The sequence below is a fragment of the Oncorhynchus gorbuscha genome, linkage group LG18 (assembly GCF_021184085.1).
Source record: "Oncorhynchus gorbuscha isolate QuinsamMale2020 ecotype Even-year linkage group LG18, OgorEven_v1.0, whole genome shotgun sequence".
Taxonomy (NCBI): domain Eukaryota; kingdom Metazoa; phylum Chordata; class Actinopteri; order Salmoniformes; family Salmonidae; genus Oncorhynchus; species Oncorhynchus gorbuscha.
Window position 1 is genome coordinate 26,298,284 of NC_060190.1, and position 20,554 is coordinate 26,318,837.

The 20,554-nt window shown below is 41.5% G+C and overlaps 2 long non-coding RNA genes across 5 annotated transcripts; one reads left to right on the forward strand and one right to left on the reverse strand.

The window, feature by feature from the left end:
* Positions 1-351: 351 nt before the first annotated feature.
* On the reverse strand, positions 352-20,205 carry LOC124002432. Its single transcript, XR_006833031.1, has 3 exons — positions 20,149-20,205; positions 19,400-19,449; positions 352-465 (listed from the first exon to the last, which is right to left on the reverse strand). It is a non-coding gene; the product is annotated as an uncharacterized LOC124002432 (long non-coding RNA).
* Positions 1,619-13,289, forward strand: LOC124002431. Of its 4 annotated transcripts, XR_006833029.1 has the most exons (10): positions 1,619-2,243; positions 2,529-2,625; positions 2,763-2,987; positions 4,827-4,954; positions 5,119-7,062; positions 7,181-7,214; positions 7,875-7,973; positions 8,075-8,184; positions 8,432-8,485; positions 11,487-13,289. It is a non-coding gene; the product is annotated as an uncharacterized LOC124002431 (long non-coding RNA). The 4 variants fall into 4 exon arrangements; XR_006833030.1 differs by lacking the exon at positions 8,432-8,485 and having other exon boundaries at positions 8,075-8,188; XR_006833027.1 differs by lacking the exon at positions 8,432-8,485.
* Positions 20,206-20,554: the final 349 nt, after the last annotated feature.

A 20,554-nucleotide genomic window follows, 5' to 3' on the forward strand; every position in this document is an offset into this window, starting at 1 on the left:
ATATGTACAGAATGGGATACGTACAGAATGGGATATGTACAGAATGGGATACGTACAGAATGGGATATGTACAGAATGGGATACGTACAGAATGGGATATGTACAGAATGGGATACGTACAGAATGGGATATGTACAGAATGGGATACGTACAGCATGGGATATGTACAGAATGGGATACGTACAGCATGGGATATGTACAGAATGGGATACGTACAGCATGGGATATGTACAGAATGGGATACGTACAGAATGGGATATGTACAGAATGGGATACGTACAGAATGGGATATGTACAGAATGGGATACGTACAGAATGGGGTATGGGCACCAAGATCATCTGCCAGGGCACCAAGATCATCTGCCAGGGCACCAAGATCATCTGCCAGGGCACCAAGATCATCTGCCAGGGCACCAAGATCATCTGCCAGGGCACCAAGATCATCTGCCAGGGCACCAAGATCATCTGCCAGGGCACCAAGGCCATTAATCAAAATAGACAATTAAATTGATTAGAAAACCAAAAAACACAAGCTATTTGTTTAGAAAAACACAAGCGATGTAAATGTACATAAATCATTAACATATCAAAGTGTAAGTGCTAGACTATGTATATTAGCTACAGCCTTTCATGTCCATACCAAACCGATGCTGAATCTGACCATATTTATTTTATAAACACTTCCTCAAATGCCATTGAAACCAGCATTTCTCTCATGTTCTATTGCGATTCCACTTCCTTTCATTGTCCAGTAGCCAAAGGCATAATAGTAATATTACATTTCTCCTCTAAATTTCAAGTCCATATTTTCATCTCTGTCACATGAAACCACTAAAGGTGGGCTGTAGCGATTACTTTTACATTTTTCAAATAGACAATCAATCTCACTATAGGTGACAAACTTTTCCAGTTTATCCTGGTGTTGTAGGTAAGTGGTTACAGCCTGCAGAGGGCGATAGAGAGTCAAGGGCCAGGGTCACCAATAATTCCTTTAACGCTCAACCAAAGAGGAATATTTATTAAATAAATACTTTTTGGCACCTAACTAGGCCCACACACAGTGCTTCTTTTTTATATGATCAGTATGAAAATATTTTTTAAAGCTGGGATTTGGGGGGAAAAAAGCTGTTGGCCCTTGTATAAATACATAAGGGGTTGAACAGGACAGAGGACCAGCTCACTGGCTAATATCAATCAATCAATCAAATTTTATTTATATAGCCCTTCGTACATCAGCTGATATCTCAAAGTGCTGTACAGAAACCCAGCCTAAAACCCCAAACAGCAAGCAATGCAGGTGTAGAAGCACGGTGGCTAGGAAAAACTCCCTAGAAAGGCCAAAACCTAGGAAGAAACCTAGAGAGGAACCAGGCTATGTGGGGTGGCCAGTCCTCTTCTGGCTGTACCGGGTGGAGATTATAACAGAACATGGACAAGATGTTCAAATGTTCATAAATGACCAGCATGGTCGAATAATAACAAGGCAGAACAGTTGAAACTGGAGCAGCAGCATGGAACTTGATAACACTCCTTTGTGTGTGTGTGGGGGAGAGTGAGTGAGAGACTGGATTTTTTATAACTCTGTCCTGGGTAAAGTCCATCACATTAGTATTCTGCTTGTATCAGCTACAGGTGTAACTTACCTGCTGTGTTCGACATTGGATACAATATAGGACTCAAACTTGTTATAACTTTCTACAACTGTAAGATGGCAGCTCCGAAGAGCAGGAGGAAACTGCATCCTCAGATTTTGAAAGCACATCTGACCAAACACAACGGAAGTTTGCTGCTCCCTTCAGAAGCCATTACAGAAGATCGTGACAGCGATTTCTTCAAGAAAATGGCTTCCAAACATTCTCTCCGAGAAAAGGATTTCTCCTGTCGCGTGTGCATTAATCTTCCGGGATACTCTAATCCTGTCATGTAGCCACAGCTTTTGTAAAGTCTGTCTCAGTGAAATCTGGAAACAAAAGGATTCTCTGGAATGTCCAATTTGCAGCAGAATATCCTCAAAGGAAGAACCTCCTCGTAACCTAATTGTAAAGGAACTGTGTGAGGCCTTCTTAGAGAAGAATCGGAGAGATTCAGCAGGGCCTGAGGGGCTCTGCTTTCTGCACCACGATAAACTCAAACTCTTCTGTCTGAATGATAAACAGCCAGTGTGTTGTGTGTGTCATACTTCTAAAAATAAACATGCAAACCACAATTTCTGTCCCATGGATGAAGCTGCACAGGATTTGAAGGTAGGGGGCTCATTTTACACCAGAAGAAAAAGAAATGTTAGTGTTTACTTTCTCATCATACCTACAAACTCTGGTGTCCTTATGGAGAGCATGTTTGCATTGTAGAATTGGTGAGTGTTTCATTCCCCACTCCTGTAGGTGTACATTGCACGTCTATTCTAAGCTCTTATGTGACTTCTAATGCTGTTGAAAGTAACTACAAACTAATCATCAGTAATCAGATTCATACAAAGTAATAATAGCAGGTTGACCGTCTTCAATGCAGTGTCAATTTTCATATTCTAGGAGGAACTCAAGACTTTATTGAAGCCCTTACAGAAGAAGTTTGAGATTTTCCATAAAGTGAAACTAGCCTGCCATCAAACAGTAACCCATATTAAAGGTGAGAATGTTGACTTATGTTGTCTAATGCCACAGTGCATTTTAACTGTAGCTGAGAGGCTTTGTGCATTCGTGGATTAATTGTGAGAATTGCTGTGGTAATAATAGTATTTCACATATTCCTCCCGCTGTCTGCAGCTACAAGCAGAGGACACAGAAAGGCAGATTAAAGGGGAGTTTGAGAAGATACACCAGTTGCTTCGAGAGGACGAGGAGGCCAGGTTAGCTACTCTGAAGGAAGAAGAGGAGCAGAAGAGTGACTTGATGAAGAAGATTGATGAGATGATCGGAGGGTTATCATCACTTTCAGACACAATCAAAGCAATAGAGGAGCTGAAGGCAGAAGATATCTCATTCCTTCAGGTAAAAACCAATAACTCAATAATAAGCAGAAATGATTTGAGATATAACTCAGCAAAAAAAGAAACGTCCCTTTTTCAGGACCCTGTCTATCAAAGATTTTTCATACAAATCCAAATAAATAAACAGATCTTCATTGTAAAGGGTTTAAACACTGTTTCCCCTTGTTCAATGAACCATAAACAATGAACGAAAATGCATCTGTGGAACAGTCGTTAAGGCACTAACAGCTTACAGAGTAGGCAATTAAGGTTACAGTTATGAAAACTTAAGACACTAAAGAGGCCTTTCTACTGACTCTGAAAAACACCAAAAGAAAGATGCAAAGGTTCCGTGCTCATCTGCGTGAATGTGACTTAGGCATGCTGCAAGGAGGCATGAGGACTGCAGATGTGGCCAGGGCAATAAATTACAATGTCCGTACTGTGAGACGCCTAAGACAGCGCTACATGGAGACAGGACAGACAGCTGATCGTCCTTGCAGTGGCAGACCACGTGTAACAACACTTGCACAGGATCGGTACATCCGAACATCCCACCTGCGGGACAGCTACAGGATGGCAACAACAACTGCCCGAGTTACACCAGGAACGCACAATCCCTCCATCATTGCTCAGACTGTCTGCAATAGGCTGAGAGGGTGGACTGAGGGCTTGTAGGCCTGTTGTAAAGGCAGGTCCTCACCAGACATCATAGGCAACAACGTCGCCTATGGGCACAAACCCACAGTCGCTGGACCAGACAGGACTGGCAAAAAATGCTCCTCACCAGGCGTGATGGTCGGATTTGCATTTATCGTCAAAGGAATGAGCGTTACATCGAGGCCTGTACTCTGGAGCTTGATCGATTTGGAGGTGGAATGTCAGTGGTCTGCCATGGCCAGCAAAGAGCCTGGATCTCAATCCCATTGAGCACGTCTAGGACCTGTTGGATCGGAGGGTGAGGGCTAGGGCCATTCCCCCCAGAAATGTCCGGGAACTTGCAGGTGCCTTGGTGGAAGAGTGGGTTAACATCTCTCAGCAAGAACAGGCAAACCTGGTGCAGTCCATGAGGAGGAGATGCACTGCAGTACTTAATGCAGCTGGTGGCCACACCAGATACTGACTGTTACTTTTGATTTAGACCCCCCAACCCCCTTTGTTCAGGGACACATTATTCCATTTTTGTTAGTCACATGTCTGTGGAACCTGTTTAGTTTATGTCTCAGTTGTTGAATCTTATGTTCATACAAATATTTACATGTTAAGTTTAATAAATGCAGTTAACAGTGAGAGGACGTTTATTTTTTTGCTGAGTGTATTTATTGATGAACTGATTGCACAATATCATCTCACAATCACATGTAGGATTTGGCACTTTATTTTGGGGTCCCTCCAATATGTATTATTTGTTACATCCTTCCAATCCATATGATACAGTAAAATATGTCTTAAACAACAGTCACTGATGCTTCAGCATTTGTCACTAAGGTTAGCTAGGTTAGCTGTACGGGATAGGGGTGAGGGTTAGATAACATGCTCAGTAGTTGCAAAACGCTATGGTGGTGGTTAGCTAAAGTTGCTAATTAGACAAGATGCCACTTTCGGGTCTGTTTTAAGTAATCCGACCATTTTGTAACGTATCATACGTAATGGCTCTGAGGCCAGGCTGGATTACATGTCATGTATTATCATTATTTATTATTTATTTGGTATTTTATTCTTCTGCATAACTACAAGGTCACAGTGAAAAGGTAAGTGACCCGCCTCTTCGCTCTCTCTTCTCTGAGGTTCTTAACCTAGGGTGCCAAGGATGTTCTTAACCCAACCCCACGGTTGAACTAACTCCTGAATATTCTTCCAGAGCCCAGTGCACACTGCCGGATCCAGAGAGGGTTTCAGGAGCACGGATCCATGTGGCCAAGCACCTTGACAACCTGCACAGATTTTGTGGGAAGATGCAGGACATTGTTGAAGTGTTTGCTCACTATAGTAAGTATAATTGTATTGCTGCAATTGACAAGGTGTTCAGTTACTAGCCATAGTTAATACATAATGCTACTTGATGCAAGTGTGAAACGTTGCTTGGCCCTGGTCTAAGCCCCAAATGTGCAGTTTAGAAATCCCCATTCAAAATCTCTGTTCTCATTGTTTAGCTACCGTGACTCTGGATCCCAAGACTGCCCACCCATCTCTCATCTTGTCTGATGATCTGACCACTGTGAGACTTGGTGATGGGACGCAGAAGCATCCTGACAACCCAGAGAGGTTTTATAACAATAGACTGGTCCTGGGCTCTGACGGCTTTAACTCAGGGACACACATCTGGGATGTTGAGGTTGGGAACAGTGTAGACTGGACCCTGGGTGTGGTTACAGAGACTGTCCGGAGGAAGGGAGGAATACGCAGTGGACTCTGGGGTCTAAATTATAAATCAGGTGAATACAGGGCATATTCCCTACCAAATTCAATCATTCCCTTCAAGTTGGGCCAGAGACCCCAGAGGATCCAGTGCAGCTGGACTGGGACAGAGGAAAGCTGTCATTCTATGACCCTTTAACACCTACACACATTCACACACACTTTCACTCAGAGAGTTTTTCCCTGCCTTGGTAATCAATGTAAACACTAGCCTCTAAAGACCTTGCCATGGCCTCTGTAACAGTGGAACAACATAGTTAGAGCTGATAGGCCTCTTGTCTAGGAACAGCACAGATAGAGCTGATAAGGAAGTTATAATGTCTCATATCACAACTTTAAAGGTGAAATATGTAACCTATTGGGCGACCTGACCAACTTCACATAGAATGGTAAGTGTTAGATCTGCAATTCTCATTGAAGGAAAGTCTAAGAAGCGGAAGAGCTGTTCTTTGTGCGCTACTTCTATGCTTCCTGTTCCTAAGTTTAGTTTTTGTATCTTTTACTTGTACACCAACTTCAAACAGCTGAAAACACAATATTTTTGGTTATGAAAAGATATTTCACAGCGGTTGAGATGGTACAATTGTTCTCTACACTGTACATTGCTTGTTTTGTCACATAAACTGAAATTAGGCGAAATATTTCGAATTTTGGCAACTAGGAAATGGGAGAACGATTTCTGCACTTTGCGCCTTTAAATCGAGCGCCTACTGATATTATAAAGAATTGACTGATTTGAACTTGATGCTTAAACTGTTGATAAAGCACAAGACTAAAACTGACACCTAGTCCAAATGTAGTCGAGTATAATCACGTTTCTTATTTGTATTATATAAGATTGATTTGTTAATGATTTGCTCTTATTGCCTTTAAGTATATGACCAATTGCATGGAAACACAAAGCCACACTGTAACTGTCATTCCCTATTACAGGATTCAACCAAATACATTCTATTGTTTTGTTTTGTTTGGTCTATGAGAGTGGAATAAACACAGTTAAAGTTGATGCTGTTTTACCGGAACGTTTCATTCACCCACTAGCCTAACCCACTTCCACGATTCCATCTTCTCAAAACTAGTATAGCATACTTATCGACACAAAGTTTCTTCAGAAATATGTGCTTTTCCAGTTTAGACCGGTGGTGGTAGGAAAGTCTACAGCTTGCAGAGGGAGATAGAGAGTCACTGGCCAGGGTCAGGCAAGGGTCACCAATAACTCTCAGTTAGAGAGGAATATTCAGTAAATAAAGAATATTTGGCTCAACCTAACTGTGCTGAATTCAAGGATGTTGCATTGGAATGTCCCAACGTTTATTTCCACCTCTGATGTGTTTGTGATAAGTCATCAAGGCATAAAATACTAAACAATACATGGGACTGGCTTTGTAGAACTGTGAATTCTGTCCTGGGTAAAGGCTCTCACACTGTAGAATTCAGCTTGTATCAGCTGCAGGTGTAATTCACCTGCGGTGTTCGACATTGTATACGATATAGGAATCAAAGTTATTCTAACTTTTGTGTTATGACTACAAGATAGCAACTCCCAAGAGAAAGATAAAACTGCACCAATATGAGATTTGAAAGCACACCTGGCTAAACAAGACTGAAGTATACTGCTCCCTTCAGACACAGTCAGAGCCGTAGAGGAGCTGAAAGCAGAAGGGATCCCATTCTTGCAGGTAAGAACCAACAGTTCTGTGACAAGAAGATATTATTTGAGATACATTTATCGATGAACTGATTTCATCTCATGTATTATGAGGATATATTACTCAGTTGGTCTTTGTGCTCCTACAGAACTACAAGACCTACTGTAGAAAAGGCCCATGGAGTTGGTGGAATAATCCTTTAATTCATTGCCACTTACTCAGCTGGGCCAGGGGCGCTTTAATTAGGTCAGGTGGAAATGAGGAGGAAATTGCCATCGCCTGATCTCATTGCTTTCTCTTCCTTAACTCCGTCTGATCAAGAAGTTTTGTGTGTCAATGAATCCACCGACTCTGTTACCTTTCATCTGAACTATCTGTGGCGATCGGGGGAGTGGGCCATCAGTTATTATCTTGTAGTTATTACCGCGTAGCGCGGCTTGGAGCGCACGCTTCAAACATATTGTGTAATGTGAATTGTCAATGATCATGGCCCTACGGATCCTCATAGGCCAATTATGCAATCGATATGGTTAATATGTACTGAAATTATATGTACACATGAAGACAATTGAAAGGGTGAAATGATTAACGTCATTGTTTGCTGAACTGATCGACTTTGATATCAAACTAATGGGGACTATAGATTGAATAACCATTCACTGTTTGTATAATTTCATGATTTATGATAAATAGTTACGAGCCTAAATGACTCGCGGATGATTACTATTGACTTCTTAATGAACTGGACTGTTGAATTCCCTAAATTATGTTAATAATGAATGATATGATTTGATCTTTGATTATGAATTTGATTGGATACATGTTATTTGTTTCCTTTGAAGCCTGACACGTGACCACCTGTTCACCTTCACTGTCAGTCATCCTACCTGTCCAGCTACCCACACAGATTCCACTAATCTTTCACCTACAGCGAAAGCAAGGTAAGTGATCTGCCACTTGTCTGTCTCTTATCCCTGGTTTTTGACCTAGGTTATTCTTAACCCAACCCCACATTTGAACTGACTCCTGAATATTCTTCCAGAGTCCAGTGCACATTGCCGGATCCAGAGAGAGTTTCAGGAGCACTGATCCATGTGGCCAAGCACCTTGACAACCTGATTCTGTGGGAAAAGTGTGTGTTTTCTCAATACAGTGAGTATGTAACATAAGAATCAATAAACACTTTAATTTACTAACTGAAGATAATACATTCATTTACCAAAGAAAAACAAAAAACAAGGGCATAAACAGACCTCAATGTTTGATTGAGCATAGGTAAATGACAACATTAAAGGGTAAGTTCAGAATTTGATAACATGATGTTAGATGGTTATTTACCCTGAACGTAGTATATTGACCAGGAGGAACTGTAATCCATGGCTCTGTTTTCTTTAAACAGCTGTGATGTTGAATCAACGTGGAAAACTGATTGGATTTGCAAAAAGTCATACATGTAAGGGCATTTAGTCTTTTTTTCATCCAACTTTTAACCTATGCGGTCAGCTGTATGGCTGGCTCAGAGAAGAGGACGCCCCTGCCTTGCACAGTCCTGTGGGACATCTTAATTGGGCATGGGACACAAGCTAAGGCTTGATCACCCTTTAGCTGGCCACCTTTGATGAGGGTGTTTAGTGATTAAAGGCCGAAACACCCACTGATTCGAAGGCACACTACTGAGGATGTGTCCCAAAAATTGACATCTTACCCCAGTCTAAGAAATAAACCTCCCATGACACTCTGTCAACATCACGGCAAATCTCATGCGAGTGCATTCCATCTATTGGCACAATGGACAGTTTTTAACATCTCGTCCCGTGTTTTATGATTCAAAGACATGGTGATTTCACGTTGAATTCACGTTAGTCGACAACCAAATGCATATCAAAACTAGGCGTTGAACTGACGTCTGTGCCCAGTGGGTTAGTATAACTTACACTAAATGACCAAAAGTGTGGACACCTGCTCGTCGATCATCTCATTCCAAAATCATGGGCATGACTCAAGTAAAAGTGAAAGTCACCCAGTAAAATCCTACTTGAGTATAAGTCTAAAAGTATTTGGTTTAAAATATACTTAAGTATCAAAAGTAAAAATATATATAATTTCAAATTCCTTATATTAAGCAAACCAGAAGGCACCATTTTCATGTTATGTATTTATGGATTGCCAGGGGCACACTCCAACACTCAGACATCCTTTATAAACAAAGCATGTGTTTAGTGAGTCTGCCAGATCAGAGGCAGTAGAGATGACCAGGGATGTTCTCTTGATAAGAGTGTGAATCAGACAATTTTCCTGTCCTGCTAAACATTCAAAATGTAACGAGTACTTTTGGGTGTCAGGGAAAATGTATGGAGTGAAAAGTATATAACTTTTAGTTTCCACTGCTCCAGAGTCCAATGGCGGTGAGCTTTAAACCACTCCAGCCGACACTTGGCATTGCACATGGTGATCTTAGGCTTGTGTGCAGCTGCTCAGCCATGGAAACCCATTTCATAAAGCCCCCTAACAAACAGTTATTTTGCTGATGTTGCTTCCAGAGGAAATTTGGAACTCTGTAGTAAGTGTTACAACCGAAGACAGAAGATTGACAGAAGATTGTTATGCGCTATGTGCTTCAGCACTCTGCAGTCCCGTTCTGTGAGCTTGTTGCTCCTAGACGTTTCCACTTCTAAATAACAGCACCTACAGTTGACCGGGGCAGCTCTAGCAGGGCAGAAATTAGATGAACTGACTTGTTGGAAAGGAGGCATCCTATAACGGTGCCACATTGAAAGTCACTGAGCTCTTCAGTAAGGCCATTCTTCTTCCAATGTTTGTCTATGGCGATTGCATGGCTGTGTGTTAGCTTTAATACACCTGTCAGCAATGGGTGTGGCTGAAATAGCCGAATCCATTCATTTAAAGAGGTGTCCCCATACATTTGTATATTAAATGTACTGACTTTAGCCACCGCTAGCTAAAAATCTATGTGAGTGATCGCCAAATCAACTCCAAACTCAACATATGAAGTGTTGAACCAATGTTTCATGAGATGAAATAAAAGATCCCATTTTTCATATGCACAAAAAGCTTATTTCTCAAATGTTATAGACAAATTTGTTTACATCCCTCTTAGTGAGCATTTCACTTTTGCCAAGACAATCCATCCACCTGACAGGTGTGGCATATCAAGAAGCTGATTGAACAGTGTGATCATGAAACAGGTGCACCTTGTGCTGGGGACAAAAGGCCACTAAAATGTACAGTTTTGTCACACAACACAATTCCACAGATGTCTCAAGTTTTGAGGGAGCATGCAATTGGAATGCTGACTGCAGGAATGTCCGCCAGACGTGAGCGGTGCAACCTAAAAATGTGTAGACATCATTGGACAGGAAAAGGTGCAGAACTCGCTCAACATTAAAAATACACTGTTTTATTAGACAAGTTTAAAAGATTGACGTTTCGGCCTTCAATGGCCTTCTTCAGTATAATCAAAGGGAATGGACAAGTTCATATAGGGCATGGGGAAGATAATTGGGGATAAAACTCTTCAGCTGGTGGTGCTAATGAGAGACCATACAGGATAGTACTGATGTGCTGTGGTCAATGTCTCCACCTAGTGATAAAATACAGGAGTAAAACCAATAAACAACAATTGGGAAAACCGGATAAGCTTTTTTTCAACTACAGTAGGTGTAATTGATACACACCCACTACTATAATACATGTTGAATTTGTTGGGTATTGGGTACCAACTGGTTTGGACAACAGCTAGTGAGCTAGTAAGTTCCCTCCAGGTGTAAACATTATTATTATCATTGGCCAGTAAGGAGAATTAAGTAAAAACACAAGTCCAAATCCCTATCGCCACCCATGGCTTATTTAGGAAAGGGCCAATTGACTTGTGGTGGTATTGATGCGGTGGCGATGGGCCAACTGACGCGGTGGTGATGTTTACAAACACAAAAGATCCAGAGAGATGTTCTGGATCCATTCCTTAGATATTTTAGTCCCCAAAGGTCTTAATCTGGAGAAGGACTATAGTAATGCTTTTGAGAAGGGCTCCACCCCTTTGTTGGTCCAGTGAAACCCCCCCCCCATTTGTTCGTTCTTTGTTACACATGGAGGGAACTTACTAGCTCACTAGCTGTTGTCCAAACCACCCTATACCCAACAAATTGAACATGTATTATAGTAGTGGGTGTGTATCAATTACACCTACTGTAGTTGAAAAAAGCTTGTCCGGTTCTTTGTTACATGCAATATGCTTTGGACAGAGGTTGCTATCCAGTTTTGTGCTAAAACAAAAGTATGGTTGAATGTATTCTGCCACTGTCTTCTTATTGTCTCAGCTTGAGGACTATATATATATCCCGGTTGCAAGGCATATGAACTAACAGGTCATAGAGAAAACAACGCAATTATCACAACACATAAGTTGTAATATGTCTTTTTTTTTTCTTCCCCAGTGATTTTTACCCACACACCGCTACTGTTCTGGACTCCAAGACTGGCCACCCATCTCTACATTTGTCTTAGGATTTGACCAGTGTGAGACTTGGGCATGGGACATATCAGCTTCTTGACAATGCAGAATGGTTCTGGGCACTGAGGGCTTTAACTCCGGGACAAACAACTGAGATGTTGAGGTTGGGGACAGTATATACTGGTTCCTGTGTGTGATCACAGAGTCTGCCCCGAGGAAAGGAGTCATACCCAGTAGATTCGTGTTTTATATTACAATGGAGCTTTTTCTGACTACTCAGAGGAATCCCCACCAAAGCCAGACAGACACCACAGAGGATCAGAGAGCAGCTGGACATGGACAGAAGAAAGACCCTATTAAAAACGCACATTCACAGAAACTTTAACCCGAGACCGTCTTTCCCTGCTTTTCTCATGTCTGTGAATGCCAGCCTCTAAAGATCTTGCCATGGCCTCTATAAAATAACAGCACAAAGAGCGGATAATGTCTCTTACTATTTTTATTCATTTGAACTTCATGCTAAAATGTCTTCCGCCTATCAATGGAACAGCAGTATATGGTAATGTCTTACCAAAGCACCACATCAACCTACAATCCTAACCCACTATGACAACCCCATTATTTAATGTTCTCTCAATAGTGAAACAGAACTGTTGCAAGCATGAGATGTTTCTTCAGAAGTGCTGTGTTGTAGGTACATTATGTAGATGGAGCCTGTAGAGGGAGATGGAGTCGCAGGCCAGGGGGCAGAGCCAATAGCCCAGCAGTAATCAATGCTTAACCCACTTATGGTTTTCTATCATGTGGTCAATATATACATTCTCCAAGTTGAAGAATCTCAACAATGTTAAGGATTCGATGCAAACAATTGCACAAGACAATAAGGGTCTGTCTTTCTAGAATGAAAATGGATATTACATTTACTAATTGTATCATATTACTAATGGTTGAAAAAGTACTTATTTGTCATACTTGAGTAAAAGTAAAGATAACTTGGTAGAAATTTACTCAAGTAAAAGTGAGTCACCCAGTAAAATCCTAATTGAGTCAAAGTATTTTGTTTTAAATATACTTAAGCATCAAAAGTAAGTGTAATAGCTCAAATATACTTAAGTATCAAAAGAAAAACTATAAATCATTTCATATTCCTTATATTAAACAAGCCAGACGGAACCATTTTCTGGTCTTTTTTTTAAATGTATGGATAGCCAGGGGTACACTCCAACACTCAGACATCATTTACAAACAATGCATGTGTGTTTAGTGAGTCCGCCAGATCAGAGGCAGTAGGAATGACAGGGGATGTTCTCTTGAATTGGACAATTTTCCATTCCTGCAAAGCATTCAAAATGTAACAAGTACTTTTGGGTGTCAGGTAATATGTATGGAGTAAAAAGTACATTATTTTCTTTAGTAATGAAGTAAAAGTCGAAGTTTTCCTAAATATAGATAGTAAAGTACAGATACCTGAAAAAACTACATAAGAAGTATTTTTACTTAAGTACTTTACACCACTGCATATTACAAATCATTATTAATTCAACAGCTAAATGTAAAATAAATCTAATGATATTGCCAGAGTGAGGTGAAAAAAAAATAAGTTATGACAGTTTATGACAAAATAGATGTCTCTTTGGTTTCACTCTAAATTCAAGTTCAAGTCCAATGTAAGGAGTTAACGAGAAACTTAATAGGCTACAGATACATCCTTCCTATCTCCATCTGCGGTTGAAGTTTCTTCACTCCCAAGTTCACTTAACACATGTAACACAATAAAGGAGGTATTATATTGTGACTGTGTTAATTCATTGTTATTTTGAAAGGGAAGACTATGCCTTTCTGTGAAGTCTATATGTCAGGGTTCCACAACTGGCAGTTTTTTTTGGGGGGGAGGGGGGGGCTCAAGTTTTCCTATATATAAGTTTTCATATATATATAAATGCAACATTTAAAGTGTTGGTGCCATGTTTCATGAGCTGAAACAACATTTCTCTGAAATTACACAAAAAGCTTATTTCTCTCAAATTTTGTGCACAAATGTGTTTATATCCCTGTTAGTGAGCATTTAACCTTTGCCAAGATAACCCATCCACCTGACAGGTGTGGCATATCAAGAAGCTGATTAAACAGGTGCACATTTTGCTGGGGACAATAAAAGGCCACTATAAAATGTGCAGTTTTGTCACACAACACAATGCCACAGATGTCTCAAGTTGAGGGAGTGTGCAATTGGCATGCTGACTGCAGGAATGTCCACCAGATCTGTTGCCAGAGAACTGAATGTTCATTTATCTACCTTAAGCCACCTGCAATGTTGTTTTAGAGAATTTGGCAGTACGTCCAACCCGCCTCACAACCGCAGACCATCAAATTGTATTTGTCACATGCTCAAAATACAAAAAGCCCTTAACAAACAATGCAGTTCAGGAAATAGGGTTAAGAAAATATTTACAAAAATAAACAAAAGTTTTAAAAAATCTAATCAAATACGTACAGAGTCGGTACAGAGTCAATGTGCGAGGGTACAGGTTAATCGAGGTAATTTGTAAAGTGACTATGCATTGATAATAAACAGCAGGTAGCAGCAGTGTAAAAACAAGGAGGGAGGGGGAGGTCAATGTAAATAGTCCGGGTGGCCATTTGATTAATTGTTCAGCAGTCTTATGGCTTGGGGGTAGAAGCTGTTAAGGGGCCTTTTGGTCCTAGACTTCACGCTCTGGTACCACTTGCCGTGTGGTAGTAGAGAGAACAGTCAATGTCTTGTGTGACTGGAGTCTTCGACAATTTTTGGGGCTTTCCTCTGACACCGCCTAGTTTATAGGTCCTGGGTGGCAGGAAGCTTGGCTCCAGTGATGTACTCGGCCGTTTGCACTACCCTCTGTAGTGCCTTGCGGATGGAGGCCGAGCATTTGCAATACCAGGCAGTGATGCAACCAGTCAGGATGCTCTCGATGGTGCAGCTGTAGAACCTTTTGAGGATCTGAGGACCCATGCCAAAACGTTTGTCTCCTGAAGGGAAATCGGTTTTGTTGTGCCCTCTTCACGACTGTCCAAGTGTGCTTGAACCATGTTAGTTTGTTGTTGAAGTGGACACCAAGGAACTTGAAACTCTCGACCCGCTCCACTACAGCCCCATCGATGTTAATGGTGGCCTGGTCAGCCCGCTTTTTCCTGTAGTCCACAATCACCTTTGTCTTGCTCACATTGATGAAGAAGTTGTTGTCCTGGCACAACACTGCCAGGTCTCTGACCTCCTCCCTATAGGCCGTCTTATTGTTGTCGGTGATCACTGTTGTGTCGTCAGCAAACTTAATGATGGTGTTGGAGTTGTATTTGGCCATGCAATCGTGGGTGAATACGGAGTACAGGAGGGGACTAAGCATGCACCCCTGAGAGGTCCCAGTGTTGAGGATCAGCGTGCCAGACATGTTGTCACCTACCCTTACCACCCGCCTACTCTTACCACCTACCCTTACCACATGCCCATCAGGAAGTCCAGGATCCAGAGGGAAGTGTTTAGTCCCAGTGTCCTTAGCTTAGTTATAAGCTTTGTGGGCACTATGGTGTTGAACTGTAGTCAATGAACAGCAGTCTCACATAAGTGTTCCTTTTGTCGAGGTGAGAAAGGGCAGTGTGGAGTGCGTTTGAGATTACGTCATCTGTGGATCTGTTGAGGCGGTATGCGAATTGGAGTGGGTCTAGGATATGATGCTGTTAATGTGAGCCATGACCAGCCTTTCAAAGCGCTTCATGGCTACCGATGTGAGTGCTACGGGGTGGTAATCATTTAGGCAGGTTACCTTCGCTTCCTTGGGCACAGGGACTATGGTGGTCTGCTTGAAACATGTAGGTATTACAGACTCGATCAGGGAGAAGTTGAAAATGTCAGTAAAGAGACTTGCCAGTTGGTCCGCGCATACTTTGAGTACACGTGCTGGTAATCTGTCTGGTCCTACGGCTTTGTGAATGTTTAAAGGTCTTGCTCACACAGTTGTCCGGAACAGCTGGTGCTCTCATGCATGCTTCAGTGTTGCTTGCCGCGAAGCGACAATAAAAAGTATTCAGCTCGTCTGGTAGGCTCGCGCCACTGGGTAGCTCGAGGCTGTGTTTCTCTTTGTAGTCTGTAATAGAGCGTCAGAGCCGGTGTAGTAGGATTCAATCTTAGTCCTGAAATCCATAGATTAGGACCTAATGAATTTATTTCAATTGACCGATTTCCTCGTATAAACTGTAAAATCAATTAAATTGTTGCATGTTGCATTTATATTTTTGTTCAATATAGTTGATGATATAGTTGGAATACCTTCCTAATATTGAGTTTTGCCATCAGAACAGCCTCAATTCATCAGGTCGTGGACTAAAAAGTGTTCAAAGTGTTCAAAAGGGATGCTGGCCTATGTTGACTCCAGTGCTTCCCACAGTTGTGTCAAGTTTGCTGGATGTCCTTTGGGTGGTGGACCATTCTTGATACACATGGGAAACTCTTGAATGTGAAAAACCCATTAGCATTGCAGTTCACTCAAACCGGTGCACCTGGCACCTACTACCGTACCCCGTTCAAAAGCACTTAAATATTTTGTCTTGCCCATTCACCCTCTGAATGGCACACATACACAATCCGTGTCTCAATTGACTCAAGGTTTAAAAATCCTTCTTTAACCTGTCTCCTCCCCTTCATCTACACTGATTGAAGTGAATATTTTTTTACACCATTATTTAATCTTTATTTAACTAGGCAAGTCAGTTAAGAACACATTCTTATTTTTAATGACGGCCTAGGAACAGAGGGTTAACTGCCTCGTTCAGGGGCAGAACGACAGATTTTTACCTTATCAGCTCGGGCGATTCAATCTTGCAACCTTACAGTTAACTAGTCCAACGCTCTAACCACCTGATTTACATTGCACTCCACGAGGAGACTGCCTGTTACGCGACTGCAGTAAGCCAAGGTAAGCTGCTAGTGTAACAGATGTGAAACGGCTAGCTTAGTTAGCGGTGCGCGCTGAATAGCGTTTCAATCGGTTACGTCACTTGCTCTGAGACCTTGAAGTAGTAGTTCCCCTTGCTCTGCAAGGGCCGTGGCTCTAGTGGAGCGATGGGTAACGATGCTTCGTGGGTGACTGTTGTTGATGTGTGCAGAAGGTCCCTGGTTCGCGCCCGGGTATGGGCGAGGGGACGGTTTAAAATTATACTGTTACATTGGTGCCGTGACCCGGATTACTGGTTGCTGCGGAAAAAGGAGGAAGGTCAAAAGGGGGGTGAGTGTAACGTATGTGAAACGGCTAGCTTAGTTAGCGGTGCGTGCTAAATAGCGTTTCAATTGGTTACGTCACTTGCTCTGAGACCTTGAAGTAGTAGTTCCCCTTGCTCTGCAAGGGCTGCGGCTTTTGTGGAGCGATGGGTAACAATGCTTCATGGGTGACTGTTGTTGATGTGTGCAGAAGGTCCCTGGTTCGCGCCCGGGTATGGGCGAGGGGACGGTTTAAAATTATACTGTTACACTAGCGAGCATTAAACTTATCTTATAAAAAAAAATCAATCAATCAGTCATAATCACTAGTAAATGTTAACGTTATAACTAAGTCTATGAGTTGATAGAGCAGGCTGACTGAGCGATGGTAGGCAGCAGCAGGCTCGTAAGCATTAATTCAAATAGCACTTTCGTGCGTTTGCCAGCAGCTGTTTATGACTTCAAGCCTATCAACTCCCGAGATTAGGCTGGTGTAACCGATGTGAACCGATGTGCACTAATAGCGTTTGAAACGTCACTCGCTCTGAGACTTGGAGTGGTTGTTCCCCTTGCTCTGCATGGGTAACGCTGCTTCGAGGGTGGCTGTTGTCGATGTGTTCCTGGTTTGAGCCCAGGTAGGAGTGAGGAGAGGGACGGAAGCTATACTGTTACACTGGCAATACTAAAGTGCCTATAAGAACATCCAATAGTCAAAGGTTAATGAAATACAAATGGTATAGAGAAAAATAGTCCTATAATTCCTATAATAACTACAACCTAAAACTTCTTACCTGGGAATATTGAAGACTCATGTTAAAAGGAACCACCAGCTTTCACATGTTCTCATGTTCTAAGCAAGGAACTTAAACGTTAGCTTTCTTACATGGCACATATTGCACTTTTACTTTTTCTCCAACACTTTGTTTTTGCATGATTTAAACCAAATGGAACATGTTTCATTATTTATTTGAGGCTAAATTGATTTTAGTTATGTATTATATTAAGTTAAAATAAGTGTTCATTCAGTATTGTTGTAATTGTCATTATTACAAATACATTTTGTTTTAAATCGGCCGATTAATCGGCACCGGTTTGTTTTTTTGGTCCTCCAATAATCGGTATCGGCGTTGAAAAATCTTAATCGGATGACCTCTACTGTCCAGTCTACGTCAAGGAAAGAGCAGGTGTTCCTAATGTTTTGTACACAGTGTATGCGTTTAACATTCTGCTATGTCACGTTTTAAATATTTTTCCCCAGAAAGATATCCATATATCGTAATGATATTAGCCTGGAGGGATACCTAGTAATGTGCTCATGTTTTTCGCAAGTGTTGACAAATCAATGAATACATATACATGTTCTTGCCAAGGAGGATAGAGATCTTAAAATCATACAGTTCATCAATGTAATAATTATTCCCCTCTTCCGAGGGTCTGACAACGTTCAATTCAAGACCGAGGTTGTACTGTAGCTTTACAATTCTGTATGAATGGTAAACCTATAGAAACGAGACTCAACACATCACAGAGCTCTATATTCTCATACTTGCCATGTCCTATGTTAACGAATAACTCTATATTATTATGTCATATTATGACTTCTATAGGCCTAATACTGTATTTATTTACAACGTGTATTTGAATAGGAACAGATACAATTAAAACATTGACACGTTGAATAATGACACGTTGAATAATAACATAGCATAATCACCAAGCTTTTGTACACATTTTTCAGTCCCTAGATTAAAATTACGTTCTAAAATGAGCATATGTTACTTTCCAGCATCAGCCCCTAGACGGGCTTTAAAATAAGAAGAAAACAAAACATGATATAAAATGGTTAATGTGGTCACATGCTTACCGCTCTTTGAAACCTTTTTTTCTACTTTCTGTGAATCATTTATACAAATGTTTGTAGATGTCTGAAGTGATCCTGAAGTGAGTGAAAGAAACTGACTTCTTGACGTTGCCTGTATCCCCCCCACACATGTGCCCCGGCCCTATCCCCACCCACTCACTCACTCAACTATGGCCAGCTAGTGCTTATTTCATCACTCCCTGCCAACCTGGTTACCGTCCAACCTGGCTACTGGGTGAGCATTTGAGGACACAAAATGGCCGCGCCGGAAAACGGATCTGACAGAGGTGTCATGGAGCCAAATAAATCCTCATTAACAGAACAGCTTGATCCTGAGTTGAAGCCAGTTTGAAGGCAACCCAAGCCTCAGGACAAGGATCAACTCTCCACTACACACAGCCATGGCTTCTAAAGTTAACTCTCACACATAATTATGAGATAAAATCCTATATATCGACACGCTCAAATGCAGTATTTCAAGGGTTTTGGATGAGGTAAAAAAAAATGTATTCATAGGTAAGCCTAGACACGGTTCCTATTTGTAACAGGCATTTTGCACGTGGCATATGGTAAATTGAATCTATCGATACAGTTATTCTATTGTATGATTTGAATTGATGTGGTGTCTCATCACTTAAACCACACAGACGAGGGGCTGAAACTGTGGAACCTAATGGAATTTGTTATGTTGCAGAAAATGTTCCAGGTTCCGGATGGAAGTGGAACCTTCAGTCAGTGGTGCTGAAACAGCAAGGGGGGAGAAGAAGAGGAGGGGACAGACAGCGGACCCCAGCATTGTGCTAACCTTGTGCTGATGGCTGGATCGATCCAGGGATAACTGGAGAGGTGATGAGACTGCAATATACGTTTGATAAACACAACATGGTATGAGTAGATTTGAAAGGAGATATCGTTGCATTTGTTCTCTCTGGAGGAAAAAAAAACCCTACCACTGGCTTCTAGCATAGTGAATTTGAGCATTTAAAAAAAATATACATCTTAAAATAAATTGAATTTTATTTCTAAACACACAATAGGAAGACACACTAGATTATTTAACAGAATATGTGAATAGGTCAATAAAATAGCCCCCAGAATAGAAAGATTAAACCATATTGATTAGACCACGAAAGCTTCAAAGTATTACTATTGTGACATTGACCAGGCATTTAAGAAATGTAATTGTCATTGAAAGGCAACATAATCAACATTCCAAAATAAATATGCAGCCCCCTATTCCATGCCCTTTCCCGTGACTTTGTATGGGCAGGGATGGAGCCCCTCTCTCCCTCTTTCCTTCATTTCTGTCGCATTTACTATGGTTAGACTGTCGACACACCCCTGCCCTTCACCCGAACCCCCATCCCCCAATCCTGTCACACACACACACACACACCATGGCATGAATTCCAACACAACGTGTATGTCACTAACACAACATACAATATGCACTAATCCTTTAATAAATCATGCAAAAACATGTGAACCGAACTGAAATCACCTATGTAAACTATCAATATCACCAATATATCACCACTTAATAGCACCACTTACCATTCTTCAGTGGGTATCCCGGTCTGTGTCTAAAAGGAGAGGAAGGGAGGATCATGGTACTCTATAGTTTGTTCCACAAGTACATTGCATAACAATCATAGCAACAAAGCATGTTTATGCAACGTTAGGCAGCTGACACGCCATCTGCAGCACACCGCAGACACACCCCTCTATCTCTCTGTTCTTTTATTTCTCCCTGTCTCTCTCACACACGCGCTTCCGCATACGCACAATCCTAAAATTAAAATAATAGTAATAATACGAACTCTGAGACTATGAGAATATCGGTGAATATGTCGCTGCAATGTTTAATTCAGAGCCTCTCTGCAACTCCACATTTTATTGCAATGCTGCCACCTGTGTGGCCACATAACAAAGGAGAGTGCGCTGCACATACTTGTGGTAT